The 12,920-nt window shown below is 36.9% G+C and overlaps 1 protein-coding gene across 11 annotated transcripts in view; it reads right to left on the bottom strand.

The window, feature by feature from the left end:
• The window catches only part of RAPGEF2 (Rap guanine nucleotide exchange factor 2), a 232,365-nt gene that overhangs the window by 119,786 nt on the left and 99,659 nt on the right, over positions 1-12,920 (bottom strand). The gene's annotated exons all lie outside the window — the stretch shown is intronic.

Here is a 12,920-nt window from a genome sequence, read left to right as displayed (position 1 = left end):
TAAATCAGCAAAGGACAGTGGTGTGATGATGACTACACTTTGGTAGTGTCTATGTCCTCGTGACCGAACTGCTACAGAACAGCTCAGCTAAATTGATCTGCTGCTATCTGTCTACACAGTGCACAAACAGGTCTCTGCTGATCACAGTGCTTTGTACACAGATGGCAGCTGATCAGTTTGTATAAAAGTTATGGTCCATAACAGCTTTCCCCTCAGCATATAGACACAAGCCTTATCCAAAATGCCTTTGTTAAATATTCACCATTTCACTGTGCAAAGCTCATCATGTAGGAGTTGAAGAGACCAAGAAGCTTAGCTCTACCATCTCATCTAAAAATGATATAATTTTCATAAAATTCATTAAACAGGTAAAATAAACAATTTACACTAAGAAATAACCAAACAGATCTACGAAACTTGTTAATGTATCTAATGTAACTTGTTAATGAGAAAAATGGTAGATGAATTCATATAAATGATTCAGACTGGCACTTCACTAGGAAGAAATGGAACTGTTCTCAAAAATCAAACAAGGTCTCAACCAGGCATCTGGTATTTTTTAAAGGCTTACATGAATGGCACCAAAACCAAGCCACTAAGTTCCCCCAAATCTGGAACATACCAGATTGAAATAGTAGGTATGCCCTTGTAAGGCAGGACCCAAAAACACAGGTCACTTGAGTAATATCACATTCATAAAATTCCTAGAAGTTAAAAAAACACATTTACAAGAAAAGCATAAACTCAACACTTATATGTAATTTCTTACAAAGATATCAAGTAATAAAATGCCAACCAATTTAATTCATTTGAATAAAATATGGGTATCTCTCATAAGCCATATTTATTTTGTTTTACCTCGTTTTATTAAGTACTTGTTCTAATTCTACCAATAAGTAGAAGATATTGATTAATCTGTTTCAGATCTTCCCTTAGAGTATAGAACGAAATAGTAAAAACCTACTACTTATCATCAAAAATGAAATACTTAGGAATAAATTTAATGAAGGATGCACATGTCCTGTACACTAAAAATTACCAAAGGATACTTAACCATGTGAAGGAAAACAATAGAAGATGTAAATAAATTATGAAATATACCATGTTCATGGTGTGGATGGCTATTGTTGAGAATAAACCTTCCCAAATTGATCTATAGATCCTAACAAACATTTGATACCGATACGCCCATTTCAAAATTTATATGAAATAGTGAAGACATAAAAGAGCTAAAACAATTTTGATAAAGAACAAAGCTGGGGATTTATACTATGTGATTTCAAAAGCTACCATAAAGCTACACAATTGAAGACAATGTGGTATTGATATAAGAAATGACATGTAGATCAGGGCTCCTGGGTGCCTCAGTTGGTTAAGCATCAGACTCTTGCTTTAGGCTCCAGTTATGATTTCAGGGTCAGGAGATAGAGCCCTGGCTCAGGCTCCACCCTCAGCAAGGAGTCTGCTTGAGTTTCTCTCCCCCGCCTCCCCATCTTCGACCCCCCCACCATGCTCACTCTCTCTTTCTCTCTCTTTAAAAAATAAAAAAAACTTTTAATTTTTTTTTAAGAACTGACTGTAGATCAATAGATAGAAGAGAGATTCTATCAATCATTTCTATCTATCAATTCTATCTATCAATAGAAGAGAGATTCCAATAATACTTTTTAGTAGGCAAAATCCTATCTTTCAAAAATTTGCTTAAATGGGTGAACTAATATTTCACCAGAAAAAGTATTTGAATAGCCAATAAGCATATGAAAGTATTCTCAACAACATTTCAGAGAAATGCATAATAAAGCCACAGTGAGATTATCACCACATATCCACTAGAGTGGCTAAAATTAAAAACACTGACAATACCAAGGGTTGTGGAAGATGAACACCCAGAATTCTCATTACATGTTGAGAATGCAAATGTTACAGTCATTGTGGACAACGGTGTGGCAGTTCTTTATACAGCTAAACACACATTTACCATATAATCCAGCAATTCTACTCCTAGGTTTTCAAAAAGTAATAAAAACATATGTCCACATAAGCAGATGTTCATGAATGTTGAAAGAAGCAAAAAATTGGAAGGAACCCAAACCATCATTTTCAAATTATGTTTTGCAAAAGATTAATACTACCTTGCTTACAAAATTCAATATAATGCAGGTGCCTGAGTGATCAGTTGGTTTAGCATCCAGCTCTTGATTTCAGCTCAGGTCATGATCTCACGGTCAAGAATCAACCCCCAGGTCAACCTCCGTGCTGGATGTGGAGCCTGCTTAAGATTCTGTTTCTCCCTCTACCCCTACCCTCCTCCCTGTACACTCTCACTCTCAAAAAAAAATAGAATTTATGAAATCTGGCATCCACTTTATATGAGAATTGGCAACATATTGCATGGTTTGCTTAAAACAGGCCATGAGATAATTTTGCACTGAAATGAGCAGCAAAATTTTACTTGTCAAGTCTGTCCCTATAGCCTTCTGACCTTATAAGCACCTCATTTTGCTTCTGTTTTCTTCCTATTTACCTACCCTTCCACCCTACACTATCCTATCTCCAAAATGTTTCAAGTGACTCAATGCCCAGCTTCTCTGCATACCTCCTATAGCTCTCCCGACAGGGGAGAACATGCCTAATATCAAATACATTCATTTCAACTCTGATATCCACCCATTTCATTCCTTCCAGATTTGGTTATAGCTGGCAAAGGCATCACACTACCAGACATGCAAGTTCAAAGCACTGGAACCTTTTTCACTCCAAATTTTCCCTCATCTGTAAATTTTTTATATTCCCTCATCTGTAAATTCTCTCAGTCTTTAAATTCTGTCAATTAGTCCTTCTAAATTATAGTGACATGTGACCCATAGACTTCTATTTTCCTAAAAGTAATAATCAGGCCCTTTACTTTGGCATACCAAGGCCACTGAGATAGGGTTCCTATCTTGGTCCCAACTCTGTCAGGTCTTCCATGATCTTCTCATTCTACCAATCTGTAAACTTCAGTGGTTACACATCAGTGTCATAGCCATTAGCCAAGCCTTTCAGTTCAAATCTGACTGACCACCCACTTGTAAACTTTGAAAATGAGAGTGTAAGGACCAATCTAGATGCAGTGAATGAAAATCTCTAGGGCCTGGGCCTCAGGATTTTACCCATCCCAAGCCAAGTGAATCTACTAACTAGCCCAGTTTAGAAACCTCTGCCTTGGTCAATTACTTTTCATAATCCTGCCTCATGTTATCGCTAACCATCTTTATTGCCAAACACAAGGACTCTAATCCAATGTCTTTTCTACTTTCATCCCACAAGCACATTCTTCGGAAAAATCACACTCATACTTCTTGGGTCAGAGTAGTTAGCAGCCAGTTCTTCTCTACTATATTGAAAAACTAGAATTACTTTATACTCTGACATAGATAATCAAGGGGCAAAAATCCCCGCTTTAGCCACAGTGATGTTTCCACACACAAAATTAACTATACAGAAAGGTTTTTAAAAGTTCACTTAACAGGAGCACCTGGGTGCCTCAGTCAGTTCATCGTCCAACTCAGGTCATGATCTCAGGGTTGTGGGATCAAGACCTACATAGGGTTCTGTGTCCAGCAGGGAGTCTGTCTGAGATTCTTTCTCCCTGTCCCCCTGCCCTCACCCTCCAACTCTCAGCCCCCCCAAATAAATACATAAATCTTTTTTAAAAAGTTCACTTAATATATGTCAATCATACTTCGATTTTTAAAAGTTCACTTAAATGGGATAATGATTATAAAACCTAGAAGACCCTATTCACAGATAACTCTTCATTCTGTGCTTCCAAAATTATATGTTAAAAATCATATCAGGTGACAAAGTGGTAAACTGAAATGGTCTAAAGATTCTGAATAACAATTAAGTAATCATTATTTCAGACTATATAAACCATCTTGGCAGCAGGAGACCTCTGTGACAAATACATATATAGATAAATACAAGTATAGACATAGATATACTGTGTCTTCTATAGGATTTAGAATGAAGTTTCCCACTTGTAAAAACTAAAGTATACTCAATGATGGTTTTCTAAATTCATCTTAATAAAGCAAATAATAATAATAATAATAATAATAAAACATAGGAAAGTGACAGATTTTGACCACTGCCTCAATATTTTAAATTACCTAAAAATGTTTAAATTAAGAAATAAACACTATCTTAATAAAGCTGACAAACTAAGCAGTTTATAGCTATAGAACACAGAATAGGTTATCAATAAAAGAAAAAGTAAAAATAATCTTGAAGTGCAGGACTAAAAAAATTTAGATAAATGTTTAACTAGAAAAATATGGTTTATTTAATGTTTATATAGATCTATAACACATGACATGAAATACCAGAAATATTTTGTATTTCACTGCAAAAAACACATAACCTCTATAAAGCCATAGATAAGAGGCAAACAAAGAAACATCTAAGGAAATAAAAAAACTTCTAATATTTTCAACTTATAGTTCAATAGTCTCATCAGTAATAAATATAGAGGGTAATTTTTAAGCATACATTACATTTATTTAAATTCTAATATAAAGATGGTAATACACATCTAAGCTACTACTTTACTTTATTTCAATTATCTTAATTCTTGAGGTTCTTTTAAACAATTTCCAGTACAGTGAAAAAATCAAGTGCAGTACATAATATAAGGTCATTTTCGTTAACATTCAAATATATGATTGTTGCCTTTTATACATATATGTACATATATATAACTTAACTCATAGTAAAATAAAACAGAGGGTGTCCCTGAACTATGATTAATTGGAAACCTTTATTTTAATAAAGATATTCCAATTTCACCAAGTATAATTTGTTTCATATCACAATTTTTCTCTTAGTAATAACATTCTTACTCCTATTTTCTGTTAGAGTTCCCAATACTGAAAGGTTGCTTCTTAAAAAAAAAAAAAATTAGTTGATACATATTATAAGACACTTTGAATGCACACAGGTGAAATGCTAACTCACCCATCCCTCCAAACCAACCCCCCCCAACCCCCAACAAAATAACTGTGGCACAAATGAGTTCCATTACACTTAGCAATAGATAAGCAAACCCAGGTTTTTACAGAGAAAAATACTGTATTTCATTGACACACATACCAGACTCTAAAACCCTTATGAAATACATTTACTTCTGCAAGAGAAATCCAAACATCACTACATAGAAGGACATGTCTAGGCTGAACTCTCACACACTTATTTACACCAAGGATCACAAATGACAAATTCCCTGATTGAAGATTTCAAGCATCAGATGACCTGGGATATCATATCAATTATACTACAAACAAAAGCATCAGAGTCCTTCTCTTTAAGGCTACTTACTTTGTTAAGATACTTCCAATGCCAATTTTCCAAGGACTATGAAAGCCTGTGCTTATATCTGTGAAGTTGTAGTTATAGCAACCAAATTCCCAACTTGATCCAGCAACTGAACTCCCTCTCTAGAGAACAGTTTTGCTCTGTGCATCAGGTATGTCAGAATACGATTTAAGAAGTGGTAAGATTGATCTAGAAAATGCTCAGAATCATGTTAGCTTTCTAGAATGAACATGCTTCATCTTGAAGCAGCAAGTACAACTAATACCTGAAGGGGAACATTTTAATACAGTCCACTGTATCTTTTACATGTTTACTCCAGTCCTTTAATTTAAACATCTACCTTATTTCAAATTTAACACAGGACATATTTTTACCAAGTGCAACTAAACTCTCCCCTCAATATCTCCAGCTGTAATCAAATCAAGCTCATGTCTGTTAATTTTATTTGCCTTATTTGGAACTCTACTGAGCATTTCCTTAAAATCTTTAATATATATCTTTACCTTATATGTGTGTGTCATGGCGATACGCGAACTCGAGTCAACTTTACATATGACAAGTAGAAATTATAGATGATGTACGCCCTGAAACAGCGTGAATAAGCTGAAGAAGAATACAATCCTCGGGCTGAGGCAAAGAATGATCCAACAACGAAAAGTAGTAATAATCTAAGAGAATGTGAGGGGAAACTAAAGAGCAAATGTAGCAGAGACTGCTGGTGGCCTACTCCAATATCCCTTTCCTCCTTCTCCTTAGAGTGATATTTTTATATTATTATTTTTAGCGGGCACATTACATTGCAGAATAAAAGACTACTTGTCTTAGACTTCTGGGTAACCTGAAGTGGCCATGTAAGTACCTCTGGACGTGATATAAAAAGAGACATTGTTTCAAGAATCTGATAGAGATGGAAGCTAACTTTTTTGTTCTTCTGCCTTTCCTCCCACTTCTAGTCCCACTGCAGACAGGACAGCTGGCATCCAGCAGCCATGTGTAAGCAAGTAGAGAAGAAGGATGAAAGCCTATATAACCTTCTCACACTGTGGAGCCACCAGAGAGACCATCACGGACCATCTACCTTTAGGGTTCTTGTCTGTGACCAAAAAAAAAAAAGTAGTTCCTGCTGTGTTTATGCAATCATCTAACACAACCAAAACTAACTGTAACTAATGCAGTAAGCAAAATGATATTTGACGAGACACTGTTTGCTCTTCTCCCCATCCTCTGCACTCTTGCACAAACTGGCCAGAACGAGGTTCTCATGAGCATCCCCAGACTCCCTCCTTCCGTCGTGCTGCAGCCTCCTTCTTTTCCCAGACTTATCGTCTCAATACTAACTAGACTTCCAATACATCATAGGTTATTGAAAAGTTATTTCTAAAAGGGAGGATCTGAGCATAATATTGGTAAACTCTTTCTTAAAGTGCAAGTTAAGATATGATCCCGAATCAATATGATTTAACAAATACTTATGAAAGGGCTACTATGTGCTAGGCAAATGGGAATGCAAAAATGAATAACACAACACATGCCCTTCAAAAAGTCTTACAGTTGAGTATGGATAGGGAATGATTAATCCCAACAGGAATACAAGGGTAGGATTCGTAAAGAAGAAAATATGTTGTTTTCACCAGCAGATGAGGAGGAGTGGGAGTGAAGGGAGCCACAATGAGATGGACATCCCAGACAGCGAGAACAGCCTGCAAAGGTATGCTCAGACTATAATGATCAGCTTGGGTATCTGGAGTGGGTAGAAGGAATAATGTAGATTGGAGACATTTTGCACTAGGAAGTCTGGATTTTCTCTGGCAGTTGACGGTCATTTAAGCTCATTATGTGAAGGATCAAGGAGAAGAATTCCAAGCTTCGAACAACGATACGGGGACACTATGGGAGAAGTACTGAAGGCATACGGGGAGCTGCTTTAATAGCACAGGTGACATCTGAACAAAGTCACTGCCAGTGGTGATGGAGAGCTGATTTGCTAGATACTGTCATTTCTAACTCTGAAGTATTTGCTTAAAAAAAGAAAAAAGAAAAACAATTGTGAAGGTAGAAAAGAGAGGTCAAAACTAAGATTCACAGAAATTTCTAGAGTGTGTGACAAGCTATTTATTAAAGCCATTATTAGACAGAAAAAGCAGGAAGTCAGTAGGTGTTTGTTGCTTTATATGTATGCTATCTAGAGTTCAAGGGACCTGAAGCAAATCCACCTAAGGACTGGTGTTCCAAAAAGACCCTTAACTCCTGCTCCCACCTCTCCCTTTACTATATGCACTGACAAACCACAAACACTAGCAACACCCAACCACCCAGCTTCTCCACGTCTGCCCCTAAACAGCCCAAAGTTCCTAGGAAACACACACACACACACATCTATGACCACAAACATCAAATGGGCACTCAATACTCCCTTTGTTTCACAACTTCTCTCTCTTTTGTCAAAACTTCTAATACCCGCTCTTGAACTCCCAAATCTACCCAATGACCTTTATAGCTTTTATCATAAGCTTGCAAAGGTGAACCTCTTTCACTCTTTCCAAAGCTAACACCTCCCCACCTTGTGGATCTCACCCACTTCTGCAACCACCTCTCCTCTTTCCAGTATTACCCATTTACCCCTCTCTACAGGATCATTTCTATCAACATACAAACACACACTAGCATCTTCTAGTTTTACAGAAACAAAACTCTCTTTACCTCACAAACAACACCCAGCCACCACCCCATTTCCCTGCTCCTCTTCACAATGAAATTTCCTGTATTGATGAAATTACTCTTTTACCAGTTCTTATTTTCCCTTTGCCCCCCCACCAACGAGCTCCACCATTTCACTGAGACTGGTTCACTCAGGTCACCTATGACCTGCCAGCAGCTAAATCCAAAGGTCACGTCTCTGTTCTCACCTTGGTCAAACTCCTTGCAGCACCAAACAAAACCTTCTCAAACACTTACCTCTTGGCTTTGCTGACACACAGGCAGGATCTCAGTGTTTGAACACTGTATTCTAGGCAGGCACACAGAGGCAACTCAATAATATTTGTAGAATGAATAAGATAGAAGGATACACATATATAACTGAAGACCAGCAATTTAAGAGAGAGGTGGATAGGACTCATTAATACTAATTAAGCATCAAGTTGAAGACTACCTTAAAAGGACAGAACTAATAGCCTTGGGTACTGTTTGGTGCTACAAATAAGTTCCAGTCATTATGCTCATCACTTTTGATAACCATTTTGGTAAACAATTCTCCTAAAATATGAAGTTGTTAAGACACCGTAGTGATTAGGTTTAATAGACTAACGTTTCAAAAGAAAGGGAAACACATTTGTCATTATTCCTGGTAACTATCTCTTTAACTTACATTACTTAATCTATAAAGTAGAAAGCTTATGCTTATACTTTATCTCAATAAAGTATGTCAGTTTGTTTTTTTTTATATTTATTTTAGAGAGAAAGGAAGAGAGAGAGTGCGCGAATGCAGTGGGGAGGGGCAGACTCCACACTGAGCACGAACCCTACTCGGGGCTTGATCTCATGACCTGGAGAGATCATGACCTGAGCCAAAACCAAGAGTCAGATGCTTAATCAATTGCACCACCAAGGCACCCCAGGGCATGTCAGTTTTTTTAAAAACTGCCACTGGATTAGGTGTTGGCAAAATAACTGTAGAAGACTGATAGGAAACTGATTCACACAAACACCTACATTCATGCGATATATGTGTATATTTTAATTATATATGCAAGTATATGTGTGTGTGTTTATATTTATAGATCAAATTGAACATTTATAAGTTAAAATAGAAGTATATTTCTGGGGCACCTGGGTGGCTCAGTCAGTTAGGCATCTGACTCTTAATTTCGGCTCAGGTCACGATCTCAGCATCATGAGATTGAGCCCTACTTTGGGCTCCAATCTGAGCGTGGAGACTGCTTAAGATTCTCTCTCTCCTTCCTCCTGACCCCTTATCCCCAGCTCTCTGTTTTGTTTTGTTTTGTTTTGTTTTAAGTAGATTTCTATGATTCTGTGCCTAACCATCTACAGACCCCAATCACTAGGCTTCTGCAAAATAACTGGTAATAGGTTGTATGAGACAACGTCTAAGATAAGTGTTTCTTATAACTTATTAGCCCTTACTAATTCTTCTATCATCCACTAACTTCAGAATATTCCAAACATGAATTAAATAAAATCTTATGGTTTTTCTTAGAAGAGAGGAAAGAAAGAAGGGAGGAAAGGTGGGAGGGGCAATTTTTTCTTTTAAAGAAGTAAAAAACTTTTAGTAATGCTGGCTATAAAGAAAACTTCTGAAAAACTTATATAGCATGTAATTTAATCCTTTTATAAGTTACTGATATTTCATCATGTGAGAAGGAAGGTATATAGGACCAATACATTACTTTAAAAACCCAATGAGGGCAGTTTTTTTTTTTTTAATTTTTTTTTTTTTTAAGATTTTTTTTTTATTTATTTATTTGACAGAGAGAGATCACAAGCAGGCAGAGAGGCAGGCAGAGAGAGAGGAGGAAGCAGGCTCACTGCTGAGCAGAGAGCCCGATGCGGGGCTCGATCCCAGGACCCTGAGATCATGACCCGAGCCGAAGGCAGCGGCTTAACCCACTGAGCCACCCAGGCGCCCCATGAGGGCAGTTTTAAAGTGACTTAACAGTTTTCTTTTTCTTTCCTGTTTTTTTTCCCCTGTTCCTTCTTTAGTAACCATGGTTTCTCTTCCACGGTTGATCTATGCCACCACTGTTATGATTTGGCCACTAACTGAAGGTAAATCTTACTTGTAATATATAATTTCCAGAACTCTGATCTTCACCTTCCCTATATACCATTTGGATATATTTAATATTCAATAGTTACCCCTCCATAACGTGATTTACCAGTGAGTTATTTTCTAAAAGCCATATTTCATATCCAATAAGGCATCATATAACATACTTGTCTTTCAAGAATATGATTTTCTAATCCTATACAGCTCTTTACATGAAATAAGGAATATTTGTGTTTTCGGTCCCTATCACGTAAATACAGAATCATTCTTCCATTGTTTCACCCTCTTCTATTATTGAAAAACACTAGCAAGTTTCAGAGCAATCAATTAACTTATCATGTAGCACTGGCAAGCAGAAAGAAGGCCCATGATTTTTAAACTCAAGTAGCTCATTGTTTGTCATGTGAATCATAATGAGAATAGTATTTTAGCCTCTCAGAACTGATTAGTTAAATGTCTTGTTTCCCCACTTATCCTCATTATAGCTGCCAGCTCTAATTTAAAATGTGATTATTGAGAGTACCATAGCATAATTTTAATTTTGAAATCGTGGATACATTTGGTATCAATGAAAGAGAAGCACTACTTGTAAATGGACACAGCCAACATGATACAGATAAATGACGTGTGCATTTCTCCCAACCTCTTGTCAACGTTACAGGACACCTACCTTACCAACAATCCTAGCCTTTCCAACCGATTTATGTAGCTTTGTACACTAGACCTCTCAGTAATGCCGCCATCACCAATGCTTCTGCAACTAGTTCACTCCCTAAAGTGTTATGTCTGTTCTAGATGAGGGGTCCTATTCTACTCCGTCCACACAAGCTTTTGTTTATGTATGAACTGCCCTCCTTCAGTCCTGCTTCTGTGCCATCACTCATGCTCTTTACTGTGTCCAGATTTCCTCTGCAACCACTGTCCAACAATCTGAATCAAAAACCTAACTCAAAATTCACTTCCTTCCGAGCTACTCTTGATTACCACATACATTACAACTCCACTAATCTTGGAAGGGATTCTGCATTCTGTGTGATCTTTGCTGGATCAGTTTACACTGTATTATCTAATGAAGACCTAGGCAATTTTTTCATGTTTCACATAAAACAGCCTCAACTCCCCAACCAGCTATCAAATTATGTGACAGCAGGGAGTAGACCATATTGCTTCTTTTGCATACTCCAGAACTTAATACAGAGACCATACAGCAGGACTTACTTAATTTCAGCTTCAACTACTATTTGAAATGACATGGAAAAAGGCCTCGAAATTTAAAGTCTACCAAAACTATTTTAGAATGATAGAGAATAACCCTTAAATATGAAAAGGACCTATGAGCCAACATTAAATGTTGATGGCATTTCAATGTTTAGCAGTTTCTATGGACAGTGCTTTGCCAGTTATAGACATAATCTCTTACTATACTTAGAGTGTACAGATTACTTGTCCCACTAGGTCTGCTGCCTGACAACCTGGTAGCTAGACACTCATATCCACGTATTGGAAGCCTCCACCCCTCTCTCCCCAATTCCTCTGGCTCCCAGTTTTTATTACAACCCATTTCTTGGCATCTTCAAAGTTTCTAGACTATGGTTACCTTGGGCTTAGCTTCTCCTTCAAACTTATAGCTGCTGATACAAAGTTTAAGGGTTTTTTTTTTTTTTTTTACTAACTGCTCTCTATATAAAAAATATGGAAAGTTTTTACCTATGAGAGCAATAAAAATAGTATTTATGCTTAAATATGGTATGTATGATCATTTCTATTAAAAGGTCCTTCCTTGAAGGCTTCTATGATAAAATTGATTCTATTTGAGAAAATCATGTTCAACACTTTAATAAAGTGACATTTTTCCCCCAAGATTGTGATCAATGTAAACCCAACGGAGAGTTTTATAACAATAATGTTTCAATATCAAGCATTCTGTTTTTTGCAAACAAATGTAAAATGACTGATAAATTACTAGAAAAAGATTCCAATGCTGTGAGTTAATGTCTTCTTCACTAACAATCCAAAGAGCAAGTGAAAGTTTAGAAGCACAGTCTGAGCCTACCTTTAATACCTGCATTAAAATTCTCAGCCTTTCAAAGAAGCCAGCAGCCAAAACACAACATATTAACCAAGTTATTAAATTATGACCTTGTTACAAAATAGGTCTCAGCATTCATAGGATGGGACAATTTTAAAAGTGAGAAAATTTGAAGTATATAATAGTTTCTATTAAAGTTCCATAAATATACTGATTTAGATCACAATAGAACAATGAGCATTTTTAATATCTTTTTTTAATTAATTTTTTAATCTTATTTTTTATAAACATATAGTATATTTTTATCCCCAGGGGTACAGCTCTGTGAATCGCCAGGTTTACACACTTCACAGCACTCACCATAGCACATACCCTCCCCAATGTCCATAACCCCCCCCCCCCCCCCCCCCCCCCCCCCCCCCCATCAACCCTCAGTTTGTTTTGTGAGATTAAGAGTCACTTATGGTTTGTCTCCCTCCCAATCCCATCTTGTTTCAGTTACTCTTCTCCTACCCCCTTAACCCCCCATGTTACATCTCCTCTCCCTCATATCAGGGAGATCATATGGTAGTTGTCTTTCTCCGATTGACTTATTTCGCTAAGCATGATACCCTCTAGTTCCATCCACGTCGTCGCAAATGGCAAGATTTCACTTCTTTTGATGGCTGCATAGTATTCCATTGTGTATATATACCACTTCTTCTTTATCCATTCATCTGTTGATGGACATCTAGGTTCTTTCCATAGTTT

This window comes from Lontra canadensis, unplaced genomic scaffold (assembly GCF_010015895.1).
Source record: "Lontra canadensis isolate GAN:19392208 unplaced genomic scaffold, GSC_riverotter_1.0 scaffold1, whole genome shotgun sequence".
Taxonomy (NCBI): domain Eukaryota; kingdom Metazoa; phylum Chordata; class Mammalia; order Carnivora; family Mustelidae; genus Lontra; species Lontra canadensis.
The sequence above is the reverse complement of the archived record's forward strand: the minus strand, read 5'-3'. Positions and strand labels throughout refer to the sequence as shown.